General features: G+C 52.0%; 1 protein-coding gene across 1 annotated transcript in view; it reads left to right on the top strand.

Annotated features, from left to right (window-relative positions):
* The window catches only part of LOC129667459 (semaphorin-4D), a 78903-nt gene that overhangs the window by 6110 nt on the left and 52700 nt on the right, over positions 1–20093 (top strand). Inside the window, exon 2 of the mRNA XM_055595102.1 lies at positions 19262–19328. The gene's annotated coding sequence lies outside the window, so the exon portion shown is untranslated. The remainder of the gene's footprint in view (positions 1–19261; positions 19329–20093) is intronic.

Here is a 20093-nt window from a genome sequence, read left to right as displayed (position 1 = left end):
CGGTGGACAGGAATGGGGCGCCAGGAGTAAGGCAAGAATGATCCTGCCGTTCACGGTGGCTTTTGTGGGTGGCATACCCACAGCTTTTTGCACGTTCTGTGGAATCCCTACCTCACCTCTGAACCTGGCCCTGCTCTTTCCCACCCTTTACAACTGAAGCACTTGGGAACAGGCAGCTTACTCTTGGGGCCCCTCAGGCAGGAAGTGGAGGGACAGATTTTCATGGGGACCCTGAGGCACTGTGTACAAGCAGCCCATCCGTCTGTGCCGTTGTTGCTCAGTTGCCAAACACCTGTTTTTGAGACAGGGTCTCTCACTGGCAAGGGGCCTTGCCAGATTAGACCAGACTGTCTGGCCAGCAGGCCTGAGGGATCCATCTGGCTCTACCTCCTCAGTGCTAGGTTTACAAGCACGTGCCGGCCACCATGTCCAGGTTTTTTTTTTCTTTTTTTTTAATATGTGGGTTCTGGGGATTGAACTTAGGTCCTTGTGTTTACAAAGCAAGTGTTTTTTCAGTGGCCTCCCCAGCCCCTTCCATTGCATTTTGTTTTAAAAACTGTTTTCATCCGTCAGTGTGGCATGTGGACAGGTTCTGCAGAGTCAGCGTGCACACGCTGGGCACAAGTCTCTGATTTCTGTGGAGGCTTACCCAGATCCTGCACCCTGTTTTCTCCTCATGTGACTCTTCCTTGGACTCTCCGGTGCCCCCAACGCCTGGAGTCTGCGGCAGTAGCTGAGCTGTGCACACTTGGGCTTGGACCACACTGCAGAAACTGGGTCATGGCTGAGCTCTGAGCAGGCGGAATTGGATCTCTGCTTGTGTTTGGAAGCAGAGGGCAGCCAGCGGCTTGGGTTTCAAGTGTGGAATCTGAAGAAATCACCAGCTCCTGGCTCCCGCCCCCGTGAGCCCCTAGCTTTGTCTGTCGTGTCTGGCAAGGAGAAGATCATCTGTCCCCGGGGTGCCGTCGGCTGGCCTGCTGCCCCACAGCTGGGGAGGTGCTCAGAGCCCGTCTTTAAGTGGATGCCCACCTCGGGGGCCTGTGGGCAGTCAGATTCCCGTTTCTACCCCAGCCAGCGCTGGGCTCTTTGAGCCGGCGGGCGAGGGTTTCTTCCCTCAGAGAGCGTGCAAGGCCCAGACACCTCACTGTGAACATGGTAGAGAAGGAACTCAGGCTGGTGTGTGTGTGTGTGGGGGGGGGGTGGCTCAGTGTGAGCGGGAGCCTTGACTTTGACCCCTAGAACCTACCCAGTTTGTGCAGTGTGGTCCCAGTCCAAGTGTGCACAGCTCAGCTGCTGCTGGAGGCTCCGGGTGTCCGGGGCTTGCTGCCCTGCTGCCCAGCTCCCCAGCGTCAGCCCCGGGCCCCATTGACACGCTCCAAGCTCAGTGTGAGCAGCTCGGCAGGGACCCAAGGGCTGTCCCTCACACACTTCCCAGCTGTGTCCTCTGCCTCCTGCACACTGAGAAACACACAAGAGGTAGCGTGCATTTGTAATTAAAAGATGGCAGAGACTGAGCAGTGACCCCAAGGTTGACCTTCAGAGCTCTGTCCCCAGCACACGCATGTGTACACACACATGCATGTATATACACTCATACATGCAGACACATGCACACATACGTACACACACATATACACATGACACACGCATGTGCACGGGCGGGTGCACACACATACATACACACATATATATGTGCATACACACATGTACCATACACATACATAATACACAGACATACACACAAATAGACACTCACAGATGCATGTACACATACATGCACGCACACACATGCACACACACATGCACACACACACACAGGAGAATGGTGGGGCACGGAGGACTTGGATGTATGTTACCCAGTAGAGACCCGGTTCCCGCCTCTGGAGTGAGCGCTGACGTCATTAGGCTGTTTCTGCCTGGATCACCTGGGTCTGGACTATTCTGAGGCGTTTTCTCACACTTACGTTAGAGCTACTAAGGATGAAGAGGCTTCTTCTGTGCAGCGGCCTGGGTGCTGTGCCCACTGGTGCCCATTCCCTGGGCGATGGGTGAGGACACAGCCTGGCTGCTGCCACCCTCGGCCTTGTGTGGTGGCTTTCACCTGGTGCTGAGGGGAAGGGGTGTGTCCTCTCGAGCGAGCTGCCACGCTGGGCATCATGTCCCTGGGAGCTGCAGGTGGCTGCCACCGCAGCTGGCCTCTCCCCCGGGGCCGGGACGTGTGAGCTAGGCCGCTCGAGCTTCCGGCCGCTCACCCACAGAGCCGTCTCTGCAGCCCCTTCCCAGCCGACAGGAAGGGCAGATGTCATGGTTGAGACCTTGGCCTTGTGGTTGTCCTCTGCTGGAGAGTGATGGGTGTGGCTGGCTGTCCCTGGGTCCGGTCACAAGATCATGGGGGCCATAGTCCCTGGCCTGGGAGGGCCTCGTGCTTCTCACTTCGTCTTCATGCCTAACCTGTGAGCCCCCCGTGGCTTCATAGTGACTCTCCTGTCCCCGCATCCAGGTGAAGCCCGCCCTCGCTGCCTCTCTCGTCTTGGGATCCAGGAAATGGCACCTGCTGCCCTTGCCAACGACCAGAGTTTCTTGCACCCACATTGGGTAGCGCACAGCCACTGTAACCCTAGCTCCAGGGTCTCTGACACCCTTTGTGCTCTGGGAACACACTCACATGGGATGTGCACCCCACCGGCACATCATTAAAAAACTGAAAATCTTTAAAAAGCAAAACCAGGACACCAATAGATTGTGCAGATCCTGTTGTTGACACAGCTTCCTTCTTTGTGTTCGTCTTCCCATCTCCTCCTTTCTCCACCCAGGAGACGTTTGTACAGTTAGCCCCGGAGTGCAGAAGCCTAGTGTGAAGTTCATAGATCCAAGGTGAGCACCGTGGCCCCTCGTCCCCTCCCAACAGCCGCGTTCAAAACTGACCTCTCTAAGACAGTTCTGGAGGTTTGGTCTTTCTGTGTGACCAACACCAGCCTTGAATGCACAATCCCCTGCCCTGCCTCCCGAGTGCTGGGCTCACAAGTGTGTGTCATTTCGCACTGTGTGGTGCAGATCCTGTAGCATGCCCCCACCCCATTGTGCCCCCGGGGCGTCTCTCCGTCTGTGTCATTTCCCTGAGTTCGAAAAGAGCTTTCTGTCACCTTGTCTTCTCTCATATAAGTTGGTATCCCTGACCCAGCGTTCCGAAGTACCCCAGCTTCTGAAACTTCCACCTGTCTGCATGACAGCACAAGTGGAACCCTGGGGGGGGGGGGGACTCAAGCGTGTGCAGGTTCTGTGTGTGAAGTGTGTTTTACGTTTGGACTTGGTCCCGTCCACAGGTAAGGACATGTGGTGTTTCACAGCAGAAAGACTGTCTGCAGTCTGAGGCCAGCCCCAGGCGTTGGAGTGTGTGTCCACATACGCGTGTGTTCGTGTAGACACGGGAGCCTGCCTCAGTTTCCATCCCTCAGTTTGGAGTTTTGAATGTCTTCTTAGCACCCCCAGGGACAGGCTCTTTCAGTTTGGTGAGGATAGCAGCGATGCTGCTTTTGGCCCTCTGTGTCCTGGCCCTCTGTGTCTCTTCCTGCTATGAAAGCAGCTTAAGAGAGAGCAGGCTCGTTTTGGCTTACAGGTCAAGGTGTAGCTCATTCTGGGGTGAGAGGAGCCTCAGGCAGCTGGTCCCATCATGTCCGCCGTTGAACAGAGACCGAGGGATGCTTGTTAGTGCCCGGCTCCCTGTCTCCTCTTTGTACGGTCCCGGGAACGTGCCTACCCCATTAAGATGGTCTTGCCACGTCAACTCACGTACTCAAGCTCATGCTTGGAGTCACGCCCAGAGGCCCGGCTCCTCCGTCTGGTCACACCAACAGCACTCACCACCTCACACCCGTGTCTGGAGCAGGAACGAGCCGTTCACACTCTTGGCACACAAGTGCCGAGTGTGGTGACACGTGGGATGTTTCTTCCCCAGCCTTCGTGACTGAGACCAGAGTAGTGGCAGCAGCTCCCAGGGCGGGGAGAGGGTGTCGGGGTGGGAGGTAGTCACCATGACACACGGTAGACACCTCGACACGCCCGCGTGGGGCGTGAACACGCAGAAGACCCTCCGCAGGCTGCAGGGCAGGGGACTGAGTTTGCATCATGCCGCAAGCTATTTTGGCCTGTGTACTGGAACCTCCCTGGGACACTGACCTCGAAGGCAGGGTCTGCCACGCCAGGTCATGCCAGCTGAAGGGCCGTAGTGTTTGTTGCTGGTTCTGCAGGCAAGGGCAAGGTCTGAGCAGGGCAGCGAGCTATCCCGCCTGCCACCATCCCATGGCCTTAGGTATCGCTGGCTGATGGCAAGGTCACTGTAGCCTTTGCCTTGGCACATAGCTCTTTTTGTGTGTAATGAGGATACTTGTCTGGTCTTACGACCCACCCAGGTGACCCACTCTGAGATCTTTCACTGAGGCACATCTGAAAAGACCCTTTGGGCAAGGGTCTTTCAGTAAGGTCGCGCCCACTCGTGGTGACCTGGTCCCTCCTGGCCTCCTGCAGTGCTGGAAAAGGAGACTGGCATGCTCACTGGGGCTAGACTGCAGGCGTGCAGCCTGGGAGGCGGGGACTGGGGCTGGCACAAGCCCTGGTGGGCTGTCACCCACCCTGGGTTCACTCCAGTGGTGCTTTATCTGCAGGAAAATGGAAACCACGGCTCCTGCACGAGTGGGGAGCTGTGGAAACAAAGGGCATGGAGTATCACCTCTGGGGGAGACAGGAAGGGAGTCCTCTGTCTGCTTCGGGTCAGCTTCTCCCTGGGGATAGGGTCTCTGCTGAAGTTCTGGCAGAATCTTCAGTGTGAGCAGGAAGTGAGAGGTGCTGACTCACTTTTCCTTTATTTTCATGGTGTGTGTGTTTTTCCCTCTTGTTTAGAAAAGGAAGAAAGAAAGCAGAGCGTTTTCTCACTGATCTGGGTCCTTGCCATGAACACCTTGCTTTTCTGACATTTCTCCCCTTTTACTGCTGTTTTCAGACATGGGGGGTGTGCTCCTGATGCACACACACATTCTCTCTCTTACACACACACAGAGGCTCCTGGTCATGCTGTAGTGGTTTCCATAGCTTGTTCTCTTTGCTCACTGCTCTGCCATAGATGTGTGTGTTCTGTTGCACGCTGGACAGCTGTACCTGACCCTCAGAGGTCCCCGTGTCCCCCTGTGCCTGCACCCCGCATCTGTTGGTGGGTGTCTGCCCAATCCGCTGCCTCCCTGACTGTTTTTCTTGGTGCATTTTGCTCTTCAGGCATTGCTCGGCTTGGGCTTGGGTGGTTGTGTGCGTGATAAGGAGTGGATCCTGGAAATGGTGGAGCTTCCCTAAAGTGGCTTCTGTGGCGTAGTGGGCTTTCCAGTGCCTGCAGGAAAGTATGCACACTTGGGTAACAATGTGTGTGTGAGTACTGGTGTGGATACCTGCCTAGGTCATGTAGGGAGCCTGCTTAAGGTGGACAAGAACAGGGAGTTGGCCTACTCTTGATGCCTGTCTCGGGGGCAGGCAGAGCTCAGCACTTGTCCCCACATGTCACCAGGCCATCAAGGCGTGGATGAGGTTGTTGTCTGGCTGCTGGAGGGGTCACTCTGCAGGGCTGTGGTAGGCTGAGCCTCACATTGGCTGACAGTTGCTTCCCTTGGACGGTTGCTTCAGCCTGTCACTCCAGCCTTATGTTCGGGGGCTGATAACTGCTGCATGTAGTGAGTAACTCCTTTGGTGCTACTTTGAGCGAATCTTTTGTCCTTCCCTGGACACGGCTTCATTTTCCTGACTGGCATGCCAGGGCTACACACAGCAGGGCCAGTTAGCAAAGAGCCACTGAGCTTGGCTATTCTGTTTCCTTTTTTTGGGGGGAAAATGTTTATGTAAGTTGCAGTCTTTCCTCCTGTTGTGAGCTGCTGAAATTGGCCTCTTGCTCCCTGGCATGCTCTTATCTGACCTTTACACTGGTTGGTTCATCCAACCATAAATAATCCCCTCTGAACGGAGAGACAGAGAGAGCCTGGTGTGCTGGCATCTGCAGAAGCTGGGAGTGGAGCTGCCAGGAGAACAGAGGGCTGAGAGCGTGGAGGGTGCCAGGACCTACGGGGGAGGGGCAGCTGCCTGCCTTCCCATCAGGCCCGATTTGGGGGAAGAATAATTAGATGATAAGGAATGAGCTGAGTGAGTGGAGCTGGTCCTGGAGGCTGGATGGGGAGGGCGCAGTGTTACCAGAGTGGGGGGGAGGACCTTGGGAGCTCCATACCAGGGCTGTGAGCAGGTGGCTCGCAGCACCAGACCTATGCTCGTAGACTTCAGTAGCCTTCCTGAGTCACACTTACAGATGAAGAACCTGGGGTCTGAGGCCTGCCCTAGCCCATAGGTGTCTTGGGGTGCAGGCCTCAGGGTTCCCAGTTTCCCGGTCTCTGGGGCATCCTGCCAAGCCTCAGCGTAGCTGTTTCTCAGGAAGCCAGGTCTTTCTGGGTAGCCTGGGGTTGGTGAGGTTTGTGGCTAGCCCATCTCCTGCCCAGAGGTTCTGGGAAGCTGACAGGACCACTGGGGACTTCCTGCATCTTGACCCAAGGGTTTCCTTGGGTGACAGTGGGGTGTTAGTGTGACAGAGCCGTTTGCTCGGACAGTGCCTTCCCCTCAGGTCCTAAAGCAAGGGCTGCTGATCTTGCTGACTGGTACTTTCAAAGTCAGGGTGCTACCTCTGACTGGAAACCAGAATCTCCAGCTTGGCTTCTCAATGAAGGAAGGTTTACCCACAAGCATGTGGCAGTTAGGGGGACAATCCCACCCCCCCCCCATTTTCTGTTCTTCAAGGGTCAGGAGAGGCCTGAGAGCCATGGCCTGACCGTATACATGTCTGAGCCTTTGCCCTGGGCTGGGATGTTCTGGGAATTGTCCAACTTGAAGATACACAAGTGTAGCCATTTAAGAAAGCCATACATGGTTTCTGAAGCTCCTTGACTTCCATGGACAGCTTCAGTGTGTATCTGATCTTGGAAAAAGAAAAACAGCTCGAAATGTGGTTTATGGAGCTCATTTTCCAGACTCTTCCATTGCTGTGTACAGAGGAGGGTGGCTGGCCACCAGGAGCGTGGGAGAGTGGGTCTGTTTATGTTTATGTGTCCAGAGTAATCTTGCAGATGCTCTTATTTAGATTAAAATGCAAGTGATTTCTTAACCCAACCTCAGGCATGCAGTTGAAGTGAAGGATCCTCAGGGCTGACAAGCCTGTAAATGCAGAGCAGTGAGGCTTTGGGCTGAGTTTATCCTCAGTGTTTATTGGGCCAGGTGTTGAAAGCTGCGCTTTGCATCTGGACATCACTGGAGAAAGGTTTCTTGGCAACCAGCAAGAAAGGCACAGTGTGGCAGTGGGGAGGGGACCATTTGTGTGCACGACTTGGTGTCCACGTGTTAGCAGTGTGGCTAGAGTGCTATTGGGACAGAGGCCATCTTCCCATCCCTGTGGAACCCTAAGCAATTACTGTGGGTTTGGGTATGAGGCTCCATCTTTCTGCCTCCCTTTTCTGGGCAGTGCCCAGGAAGGATCTAAGTAAGAGGATCTTCTTTTTCTTCCTCCTCTTTTTGTGTGTGTAGTGTGTGTGTGTGTGTGTGTGTGTGTGTGTGTGTGTGTGTGACATGTGGAGGCCTGAGGTTCGTTCAGAAATCATTCTGGGTTGCTGTTCCACCTTCCTTATTGAGACAGGGTCTTTCAACCAAACTCACAGTTTCTAGGGGATCCCGTCTTTGCCTTCGGAGGCTGCCATGTCCACCCAGCATTTAGATGGGCTCTGAGGATTCAATTTCCAGACCTCAGTCACGTGCAACAAACTGTAATTTCCTTGTCAGCCCTTGGGTCCATCTTTTGTAACTGAAAGATGAAAGTGTCTTCATTTGTTTCTTTTTAAGGTCACGGTCAGCTCAAGATCTGGTACTACCATCTCTGCGTATTACAGGAGATATGGTTGAAGACTCCCCTGATGGCTGAGCCCAGGGACAGGGCTGATCTGTACTGTAGATCTGAGCAGTCTTGGCATGTCTGATGTTTTTCTTCAGGTTCTTAAAAGAATCTCTTTTAGGGCCTTCTCTTTGCAGATCCAAATCCCCACAGCCCACTCGCTGTGCTCTAGAGCCATTATTATATAAAACAGGGGTTCCTGGACCTCAAGCCCTTCGATGCTGAGTCAGCCAGGCTGATGACAGAGACAGCTGTAACGTGACTCAGGGGTGGGGAGCGAATACATGGTGGGTACACTGGGCAAGAGGATGGCTCATAGCCCATAGGATGGGGCAAGGTGATGAAAGGGTTTTTTTTTTTTTTTTTTTCATGCTACAAAGGACATCATGCAGTTACAAACTTAGAACAAGTCCTATAGATATTTTTGGATAGTGATTGATGGTAGGTAACTGAAACTGTCTAGGATTAAGTTTCAGGTGACGGGGCTATTGTGTGGCCAAGAATGTGAGCCTCATATCCAGGGCCTGGGATTGGTTACATTACACTCTGGTTGCTGTAGCGGCATTTGCTACTTTGTTGGCTTTTTTGTTTGTTTGTTTGTTTGTTTTCTTCCAAGTTCCTCCACCTTTTAACCCCTTAACACTAGGTAGTAGAGAATAAAAATGATAGAGAGGAAATGGGGCATCCTTTGCTGTTAGAGTACTTCCTGCTGATTAGGAATTCCAAGCTCCTTGGGGCAAGGATTTTTGTTTATTTGTTACTTTGTTTCAGTTTTTTCCAGACGGGTTCTCTGTGTAACAGAACCCTTACTGTCCTGGACTCATTTCTTAGATTCCTTTGCTTCTGCCTGGAGAGTGCTTGGATTAAAGACACTATGCCAGGCCTCCTTGGGGCAAGTTTGATCTTTGCTGTCAGGGTAGCTAATTTCTTCTTCTTGTTGTTTCTTCTTTGTGAACAACTACTTAACAAACGAAGACCAGCAGTATCCAATCACCAATCAGCAACCCACCCATTACGGTGCTAGGTTTATGTATCTCTGAAAAGCTCCCAGAGTTCCAAATGTCACACAGTCATAGAAACTATCTGCAGCTGACAAAATCATGCCTCTGCTGGAGCAGGAGGCAAATCTGTCACAGCACAATGTCCCACACCTGGATTAATACGAAATCATAGTCCTATAATATTTGTATTTTTTAAAGAAAACAAAAATTACAAAATTCTTACTACGGATTGCCTTTCTCTCAGGGAGGTAGGTAAAAGGCATGATTTCTTGAAATTCCAAAGGAGTGGATTGATTTGCCTTTGAACCTCAGTCGTATGTGAAGGAAACACAGACAGTGAATGTTCTGAAAACACTGATCTGGAGCACATATCTGCAGTGGATGGCTAGGAACTGCTTCAGTTGTCTACATTATTTTGAACTTCTTTTATTGCTTCTTTGTTATTATTACTTGATAGTTTCATAAATGTATATAATGCTTTTTAGTAGTTTGTACACTTTTTAAATTTTTTTTTTTTTTTTTTGGAACAGGGTTTCTAAGTGCACCCTTGGCCGTCCTGGACTGTCTTTGTAGACCAGGCTGGCCTTGAACTCACAGCAGTCCGTCTGTCTCTGCCTCCGGAGTGCTGGGATTAAAGGTGTGTGCCACCTTCCCACTTAGGGTTTAATGTTTTAATCTATATGTAATTTTTAAGTTTTGGTATATGTGCTTATATATATATGTATTCCCACAGGTGTGTAGGCTTACGTGTGTGTGAGGGTCCATGTGCACGTACTGAGGCCTGGGAATGATTTTGGAGGTACATACTGAAATCCAGTCTCTGACCTAGAGCTTGTCATTTTGACTCTTCTGGCCAGGCAGCTTGCTCTGGGGGCGCCTCGTCTCCATGCCCTCCCTCCCACTTTTACGTGGGTACGGGGTCTGAGGTGCTTCAAGGTAGGTGCTTTCCCTGCTGAGGCACCTCCACAGCCTGAGCAAAGCAGTTGTTTTCTTACTGTGTGTGGTAAAAACGCAGAGTAAAGCTCCCCATCGGACTTGTATGTGAGAAGGTGGCTCAGCAGCACACACACATACGGCCATCACCACTCTTGTCACTTCTCACCCTACCATGGGATTGAGTTCATGTATGTCATCAGGCCTGGAGACAGGCAGCATTGCCTGCCGAGCTGTGTAGCCATTCCTGGGAGAGACAGCTTTAAAAAATGAATTTTCAGGGCCCGGGGAGATGGCTCAGTGGGTAATTTGTTTGCTGCAGAAGTATGTGGACCTGAGTTTGAATCCTCAAACACGCATGCAGCAAGCACCGTCAACCCCAGCTCTGGGTGTGGGGAGGGGAAGATGGGGGGCCACTGGCCAGTTTGTCCAGCTCTTCCACTTGGGAGCAGTGGTGGGGTGTGCCCCCTCAGTAGTAAATAAATGAATGTCGTGTAGAGCCACAGAGAAAGGCAACTGATGCTGACCTGGGTTGTCCGCACATGTGCCTGTGGACATGAGTACACATATATACAGGTGCGTGTACTACACACACACACACACACACACACACACACACACACACGAATTGTTTTCACTAGAAAAGATCTACCTGCAATATAAAATTTTATCCCAGTTTGTCCGTACAGATTTATTCCCAAGGGTGCCACATTGTTCTGTCCTAGTGACATTCGTAGCACCAAAGTAAAATTTCAGGATGCAGTTAAGTAGGCGCAGTCATTTTATCCTTTCCGTTGTTTCCGAAATTAACACACTGGAAATGATGGCTTTGCCATCTAGGCAGTGCCAGTGTCGTCATTTCTCCCTCCTGTTTTCTATATACAATTGTTAACTTCTTTCTTATCACATGGGATAGATTTTTCTAACCAAACTGTCAGAGACCTTTCAGGTCTATATTTTTTTCTAGGCTTTTAATCGTGTTTTCAGTATCTTTGATATCGATGAGGCTGTCTGTCGGCTTGGGTGAGTTTGGGTTGCTTTCGGTTACGTAAGAATTGGCTGTTTTCTTCCCAGCCAGGCATTTTGTGGTGATGGTTGTCTACAGTCGTCCTGTTAGTGTCTGTGGAGTGTGGGGTGGTGACTGCCTCCCTTTGCTGATGGTGGGAGTTGGACATTTGCTCATGCAGTGTGTGTGTTTTTAGGTCTGGTGTAGTTACCACTTGCCTCTCGGGTATCGGGCCGTCTCCTCTTCGGGACTAGCCGGTGGTGGGCGTCAGGACGAGCGCCCACACTCAGCAGCCCTGGCGGCAGGTGGTGCTGCGCCTGGCCAATTAACACAAAGGCCCCAGTGATCTGTGTGTCTTCAGTGTCTCCAGGAGGGCCAGCTTGCTACCTAGGAGTAGTCCCGGGGGGATGCTCCCTGAGTTGGCTCATTCCTTGGTGAGAGGAAACTTGTAGACCAGAAGGTGGAGGAGATTGTCACTCCTCCGTGAGGGCTCTCCAGGTAACCAAGGAGCGGATTCATTTATGTTTTGTCTGCTTCATAAATGCTGCTTGTTAGCCTGCTTGAAAAGCCCAGACAAGACTGCCAAGCGGAGTGAGGCGGGAGAGGAAGATGAAAAATGAGAGGGCTGTGAGGAAGGAAGGCTTATTCTCTGGAATCTAGCTTTGAGCTAGAAGCTGGATCAAGACTGAAAACAAAAAATTAAAATTGCCGACAGAATAGTGCTTGTCTTCCTAAGGACAAGGATGTTGAAAACAGCCAGCAAAGGGGCTGGGAATGTGGATGCGTTGGTAGAGTGCTTGCCTAACAGGCCCAAGGTGCTGGGTTGAATCCCCAGCATCACATAAAGCGGGTGTGGTAGCACACACCTGTGATCCTGGCACTGCCGAGGTGAAGGCATGAGGACAGGGAAGGACAGCCATCTTCAACTGTGTGGTGAGTGTGTGGCCGGTCTGTCTTAGAAAATGAGCTGGGCATGGGCACACACCTTTAATCCCAGCACTTGGGAGGAGGCAGAGGCATATGGGTCTCTGAGTTTGAGGCCAGCCTGGTCTACAAAGAGAGTCCAGGACAGCCAGGGCTACACAGAGAAACCCTGTCTCAAAAAACAAAAATAAAACAAAGCAAAAGAGAGAGAGAGAGAGAGAGAGAACCACAACAAAGAAGGCAGCTGTGCTTTCTCAGCTGGAATGCTGCAGCCTTACGTTTGCCTAGGTTGGCACTCTTCTGCCATCCCTGTACGGAAGTAGTGCACCTGACAATTCCATTCACAAAGGAAAATCCATAAGGTTTTGAAACAAGTAAGGTAGCTCGTCTATCTTAACTGAAGTTTAACATGTAACCGAGGGACTGGAGAGATGGCTCAGCAGTTAAGAACACTGGCTTTTCTTTTAAAAGGATCTGAGTTCTGTTCCCACCACCCACATGGTGGCTCACAACCTTCTGTAGCTCCAGTTCCAGGGGACTTGATGCCCTCTTCTGCCCTCCTGTGGTATGCATAGGGGTATACCCATGGTACACAGACACACACACTGACAAAACACCTCCACATAAAAAATAATAAAATAAGTTAAAACAATTTAGCTTAAATTTAGATCTTGTTGTAAATTAGATTCTTAGCCACAAAATTTTTATTTATGTGTGTGTACATACATATACACCTATATAAACATAAACATTATATATATAAAACTATTGCAAGGATACCTAAGTATGACTCTCTTAAGTACCAGCGCTCAAATGTACCTTATCTCTAGTCAATAAATGTGCTGATTTGTTGAACCTGTGTCTCGCCCTGAACTCCTTTCCTGCAGTGTTAGTCCAGGAGGTTCTGAGGGTGAGACTTTTCGAGGCTGCTCTTGGCAGCTCTGGCTGTGTCTCTGAAGCACCCCTGGTCCTTTGCTTCTGCTAAGTGGAGTTGAAGATGATTGTGTCCTTCTGTAGGGCACATTGTCCCCTTTTGCCCTGTTTGGATGGTGGAAGCTGTGGATTTTGCTTCCTACCCTGAAACGGAGCATCAGGGGTGAGGAAAGAGCACCCCCACTCCTTTCTTTTTAGTAATTCCTCGGGCAAGTAATTTTGCTTCATTTAATTAAAAAAATCTGTGTCATGCTGGGCTCTCTAACAGGAGAATGACTTTTAAGGAATAAAAAGAAAGAAGGTTGAGGCTGGCCCTGTGGCTATCTACACTGGCTGCTCTTGTAGAGGACTTAGAGTTTGGTCCCCAACACCCAAATGCTGGTCACGACAGCCTGTGACCCCAGGTCCAGCGGCTCTGACACCTCTTCTAACCTCTGTGGGTTCTTGCATGCGTATGGTTCACGTACATACACATAAAAATATCTTTAAAAGAAAGAGAGGGGGAAGTCTTTGAATCTGCAGAGGGTTTGGAAATCCCCATCACAGCGGGAAGTAGGGGCCTGTGGGGACCCAGGTTATGGCTGGGCACCAAGTTGATGTAACAGAGTGGTGGGACAAACAGTGACTGTCCTGGCCTGTGTTGTTCCGAGGATGGTCCCTGTGTCTGCTGTCCCTTGCTGTTCAGCCTCAGGCTGCCCCCAGCCTTCTGCAGCTGTCTGCTGCCACTTTGTGTCGCATGGCTGTGCAGTTGTGTGACAGAGCGTCAGTGGTCTGCTTAGGTGAGGGCGCGGCAGAGCTGTAGCTCTTTGCCACGCGCCTCACAGCTCTAGGGGCTAACGTCCAGTGCGACCACATCCAGACAAGGGTTTCTGAGAACCATGTCTTTCCTCCCTTCATAAAGTAGCTCATGCTTTTTGTTTGTGGAGAGAGTCACGAAGAGTTCAGACTGGTCTCAAAATACAGTTGTTGTGTGGAGACATTTGGTGTTAAAATAGCAATGACCCAGGAGCTGAAGAGATGTCTGATGCAGCGGTGAAAGCTCTTCTCGTGCAAGTGTGAGGACCTGGGTTTGGATCCCCAGGACCCAAGTATATGCCCAACAAAATGGTGACTTGCCTGTAGTTCCACTCATGGAAGGTAGAGACAGGGGATCCCTGAAAAGCAAGCTGTCTAGGGAGGGTGCCGTATTGAGTAGTTCTGGGCTTGATCGAGAGACCTTTCCTCAGTAAGAGTGATTGGGGATGATTCCCAAATAAACCTTGGGCGTCCGCATGCGTAAGCTCACACTTGGAAAGCGCGTGCATGTGTGCGCACACACACAGAGAAATGAAGGAGTAAAGAAGGGCATGAACTTAGCCCCTCCCCCAGGTGACTTGCACCGGTGTGCACCTTGTACACGTGTCTGAGTGGACAGCATGGGCTCTAGAACCCTCCGACAGGTGCCAGAATTCGTAGACGCTCAGGTCTTTTCATGAGGGTGTGGCGCTTGCGCACAGCAGTGAGCAGCCTTCCGTGCACCAGCATCTCCAGATGCCTCGCGTGTCAGGCGGTGCAAGGACTGCGTGTGCACAGAGCTCCTTTTCTGAATGTATGTGGAGCCCATGTGCGCATGAGTCTGAGTCATGGGCACGGAGGGACCAGGGCCTCCGAGGATGCTGAGCCATGTCGTAGATAGCGGACTCATTGTGTTTTATCTTCCGGGACCCTGGGTGTCTCCCTGGAGCACCTTGGTCCCGGGTGTTGGGTAGTGAGGGCAGGGTGGCACTAGGCCATGTGCTCAGGTCACACGTGGTGCTGGAAGGGGGCAGGAGGGTGTTGTTCAGGAGGGTGCTGCTGGGGCTCTGCTTATGGAAACTTTTGAGCCCCAGCAAGCAGGGGAACCCCAGCTAACCTTTACGTGGGGGCTGAGAGCCGGAAAGTTCTTTCGGTTTCCCTCCAGCGGGCTGGTGATGGTTCAGTTTCTTCTCTGATCCTTGCAAAGGCGTAACAAAGCCCTTCCGGAGGCCGGCCCCCTGGAGCTTTGGACTTAAAATCCTCCGGTTATGTAGTTACAGGGAGTGCTTGGGACTGAGTCACATCCTCCGAGAAGGTTCTGTAACTGCCGTCTGCTTCACGTTTGTGCTCAGGACGTGGCTGCACACATGATGCCCCACCCGCGTTCTCACCATGTTTGCAAGTAGTGCATACATGCTTGCAGTACTGGCTGCAGAAAAGGGTAGTGGGGAAGGCTGGAGGAGGTGCATGCTGACAAGAGCTGGCAAAACCAGGGTGCGTGTCACCTTACCAACACTCAGCCTGTGTTCGGGGCAGTTGTGACCCTCCTTGAGGCGCTGAGGTACTGAGCAAACCTCTGAGGGCCCCCGTGCACGTGCTCATGTGCTCTCTGACTGTTGGTGTATCTGAACGTGACCACACAGGCAGCAGAAGCCTTAGGTGGGATGCCAAGGCAGCACACTGGCACTTCTGGTAGCGCTGTGGTAGCTCAGGGAGAGGAAGGGCCTGGGCAGCCCCAGCCCATTTCCCTGCCCTGCCTGGGCTTTTAGAGGTGTTGTGTCAGCCCCGAAGAGAATCCAGATTGACAGAAATGGAAATGGACTTGTGTCACAGTGATTTTTCCCAGTTTTTCAGAAATGTGTGTGTATATGTGTGTTCATGTGCACCCATGCTTTACCATTGAGCCACCCATCTCCTCAGCCCCAGAGTCAGGAAATGGTTTTGAACTTCCTGTTCTCTGTGGATGTCTGGTCCATTGGTTCATGCCCCCCGATGCTGTGACACAGGTGGGGGAGCCTCACAGCCGACAGGGCACTGGCTGTAAGTCAGGCTGTAAGTCAGGCTGCAACCGGGAAGAGCCTCCCCTTTGCCATGGTTCATACCGTCATGGCTTGGTAAGCGCCTCGCTCATGCTTCTCCAGCACACCCACTTTCTCACCTCTCCAGAAATACAGGGCTGCTCCCAGCTCTCCTTCCATTCGTGCGTCCCCCCCAAACCAACCCCTGAGCCTCCTGAACCTTGGTATTGTGTCCCTTCCTTTCTTCTGGTCTCAGGCTTTGCTTTGGGGTGAGTTGGAAGGGCTCCTGGCTGACTGTGTGCCAATCCATAAGTCATGGACCACTGAGGCCAGCACCAACTGTCCTCTGTGGAGGTGCGAATGGCTCCAGGACGTCGGAAAGGTACTGACGCCCTCCCATGGGAAGGGCCAGCCTGTGTCCATCCCAGCATCCCTTTACTTCCTGTAGCTTTTGTCCACTTAACAGAACGGGGTGGTGTACAGAGACGTTCTGGCACTGTGTTCTGCAGCTCGGGAATTGTCAGCGCTCCCGGAACTTCCCTTCCCAACCAAACCAGTTTAATGAGCTGCTAGAGAGAGTTGCAACACCTCATCACAGATGCCTTCTGGAATCTGTCCAGTAATTCGCTTGTCATCCAGGAAGCGCTTTGGCTCCAGGACCCTGAGATGCCTAGGACACCTTAGTTTCCACCCGTATGCTGCTCTTCCAGGGGTGGATAAAACCTTTGGGTACTTTTGGATTTATACAAGTTCAAGGAAAAAACAAGGCCCTGAGTACTCAACGTGGTGGCAGAGGGCCGCCTTAGCATGCTCAAGAGGCGGGGTGCCATCTCCTGCCACTGCAAGGAAGCTAAACAAAAATAAAAACCAAATGGGGGCTTAGTAGGAGCCCTTGGTTAGGGGTGTAGAGGGCTCTGCACACTTTGGCCATGAGGACCCAGTACCCCAGGGTCAGGCCAGTGGAGTGTGGGGGTCCTGAAGGGTATGGAGTCTACAGGGAAGGGCTAGGTGTGGCATAGGGGGACATGTCTCAGGAGTGTCCCAGGAGTGGCGTGGGGACCATGGGATCTAAGAATGAGGGGAGCCTAAGGTTTGGTCTTCAGGGTCTGTTGTGACTGACAGCCCCCTGGGAGGTACCAAGGAGACCTGGAGCCCATTGTGCTTGGTCCTGTCTGGGGAGACTGGCTTTATGGATCCTGGCATTGGGAAGGAGCATCTCTGCAGGGGCCTCTCTGGAAGCCAGCTACCTGTCATTGTTCTTAGGAGCTCAGGGGTTATGTGACGCTAGCATGATCGTCAGTGTGGTCGCCATTGTCTCTTGCAGTTCTTCAGGGTGGGCCGCAGCATTGGAGGCTTGCTGGCCCGGCCTGTCCGTTCACCCAGGTGGGCCTGACACGCTTTGCCAGGCTTTCCTCCTGGGGGACCCCTCCCCTGCTTCAAGCCGCAGGAGGCTTGGGATGGGGTACCCTGGATACCAGGGCCTCTTGGGGGTGTTAGTAACGGGGCTCCCCGCTGATATTCTTGAGTTTCTCTAAGGGTACATCTCACCTGGAGTTACCTTCTTTTGTGAGGGACACAAAGTGTTTTTCATCAGTCTCTGACCTTTTCACTTGATGCTGCTCCCTGAGCAAACAGCTTCTCAGGGGTGGCCCCAGAGGCCTCCAGAGGCCTCCAGCGGCCTCCAGCAGCACGGGCCTGGAATCCATTAGGAATGTGCTTTCTTGGGTTCCCCTCCACTCTTCAGATCAGCTTTTCATTCACCAGTGGCAGTTTCGCTATGTGTAGGCTCCTGGGGTCTCCAGGAAGCCACAGAAACTAAGAATGCGAATCTCAGAGTTGGTGGCTCAAGCTTCTGGGGGAAGGAGAAGGGCCTCAGTGTATATGGTGTGTGCATTTGGAGTGTGTATAGATACCGAGGCATGAGTGAGTGAGTACGTGCGTGTGTGTGTGTGCATGCGTGTGAATGTGGTATGCATTTATAGGGATGCATATGTAAAGGTTCTCTTTTGGCATGTGTCTGCTGGAGCATGCGTGGTAAAAGTGTCACTAGCAGAGAAGTGACCAAGTTGCCTTCCCTGTGGCTGCTGACTTGACTATCTCCCTCCTGCCACCCATTCCCACACTCTAGTGAGGCCTGCCTGAAGCCTCGGTCCCACTCTGGCTATCACTGTCCACCCCTGTTCTGTCTCATGCAGTTTCAGTCAGGGTGACTGCCTTCTTCTTTACAGATGCCTAGTATGCGGACAGTTGGACAAACTGCAACCCCCTCTCTGGTCACCTGCAGATGGTCCTTGAGGCTGTTTCTGTGGCCTTGCTGTGATGTGGAGGACGTCCTTTGACACATCTTTATGTCTGAACGGGAACTGGTCGTGGTCCCTTTTCTATTGCATTGGCTGGGTAATTTATAAAGAGGGGTGCTTTATCCGGCTTACAGTTTGCAGTTAGGATGTCCAGGGCCAGGCTGCTGGCGTTCATTGAATATCTTTTGATATTCAATGGGGTATCATGGCGAGGGTGAGACAGACAGCATGTCAGTATGGGTCTCTGCATATTCTTCTAATGCCATCATGGAGGCCATATCCTCATGACTTCATCTAATTGCTTGCAGAAGTCCCACCTCCAGATGCCAGCCACACAGGAATATAGAGCTGTTTCTCCCTCCTGATGCTGGTGGAGTGGGGCCAACAAACTTCAACACATGGATCTGGGCGGTGTTCTTCCTACGGTAGCAGGAAATATGGCGGGAAATTCCTAACATCAGGCCTGGCAACTGTTGTTCCTTCTTCCTACTGTGTTAGGAGTTCCCTGGGCCATCCCCATCGCTGGCCCTGGCGATGGTCACTTCGTATCCCTGCCCACCCGGAAGAGAGGCAATGATGACCCTGAACCCCCCCCCAGCTCTGATTTGCCCTCTGTAGTTTTATGCACTGGTTGGGGAGTTTGGGGTATCCCAGGAGCCCCTAGGAAAGGCGGCCTTGGCATTTTCTGCCTGCTGTTTCTATGCCTCTTTGTGTGTGCGTTGCATAGTAAAACTCTTTCTGCTTTGATGTTGAAAAACCACAAATAAACAAAACCACAAATTCTGGTACTCCTGGCTTCTTATTTCCCCTATCTTCTACTTAAAATGGTTGACTGTGTACTAACACCAACATTTTTTGCTGTGTGGTTCTAGTTCAGGGGCCTGATTGGGAGTGTTACATTAAAACGTCATCTGTTCCAAAAGCTTTTAAAATGTTTGTTTGTCCTTTGTGTGTGGGCACCATGGCATGCATGTGGAAGTCAAAGGGCACCTTGGTGAGACTCGTTTCCCTCTTCCCATTCATGGGCACCAGGGGTCAAGCTCAGACTGTCACATTTGGGGGCACTCGCCTTTACCCAGCGAGCCGTTTCTCCTGAGGACTGGGTTATCCTTCACAGCCGGTGAGCTCCTACCTCCGTCCACACACCTGGAGTCTCCTAGTTTGTGCTGGGGACACTCTGCTGCTATGGTTAGCCCAGATGGGACAAGTCAGGGAGGGGCAGGCGCTGCCACCACCCGTCCTGTTCCTGGGAAGGGTTATCCGGCAGCGGTCACCTAACACATATGCTTTGTGCCGTGATAGACTGCTGTGTGTGTGTGTGTGTGTGTGTGTGTGTGTGTGTGTGTGTGTGTGAAAGAGAGAGAGACTGACTCACTTTAGCTCTGCTAATTCCCTGTTTCTAATCCTCGTTTCAGACTCTGTTGACACCACTGGAACCCAGCCCAGTGCTGGAGGCTGACATGTGTGAATACTGGTCCCTAGGTGAGTAACAGAATCTACCTGCCAAGGAAGACTCTTGGGAGGTGACCCCATGAGTCAGCATTGGTTCTGCTCTGTACCTGGCCCTGGGAGGTGACAAGAGAACCAAGAAAAGTCTGGCCATGAAAACTGAGCCATTCCTGCCAAAGAGGTCACTGTCTGGATGAAGGATGTGCTTTTAGTGGCTTTGAAGGCCCCATGTGGAGGGAGGTGGGTAGGCTGCCACCAAGGCATTTCTGAGTGAAGCCCATTTGGATGCTGATTTCCTCACTTTTTCCGTTGTGACGTAATACCCAACCAAAGCAACTTAAAGGAAGGGGGGGTTCGTTCTGTCCCAGTTTAAGGCCTGTTGTAGCTGGCGTGGTACCCGGAGCTTGAGGCAGTCAGTCAGGAGGCAGAGGGAACCGTGGCGGTGCTCAGCTTGCCTTCTTTGTATTCAGCCTGCAACCCCAGCCTGTAGGGACAGAGCAACCTCACATTCAGGGCAGGTCTTCCAGGCTCAGCCAGCCTCTGTGTGTCCACAGAGACACCCACTGGTGTGTGCTTCCGTATGACTCTAAACCCAGTCAGTTGACAATGGAGATTTACCATCACAGCCCATAGGTCAGCACCATCTTCCCACTTGCGGGCAAGACAGGAGGGCACTGGGTTGAGTCCTAGCATAGGACACCCTTACTGGTACCCCTGAAAAATCCCCTGGGGATTCTGTGCGCAGGAGTGCCCACTGAGTCTTTGAAGGTTCTTGGGGTTAAAGGTCATGGCTGAAGG

The sequence above is a fragment of the Psammomys obesus genome, unplaced genomic scaffold (assembly GCF_907164565.1).
Source record: "Psammomys obesus unplaced genomic scaffold, mPsaObe1.curated_primary_1811, whole genome shotgun sequence".
Lineage (NCBI taxonomy): Eukaryota > Metazoa > Chordata > Mammalia > Rodentia > Muridae > Psammomys > Psammomys obesus.
This window is presented reverse-complemented; position numbering and strand designations above follow the sequence as displayed.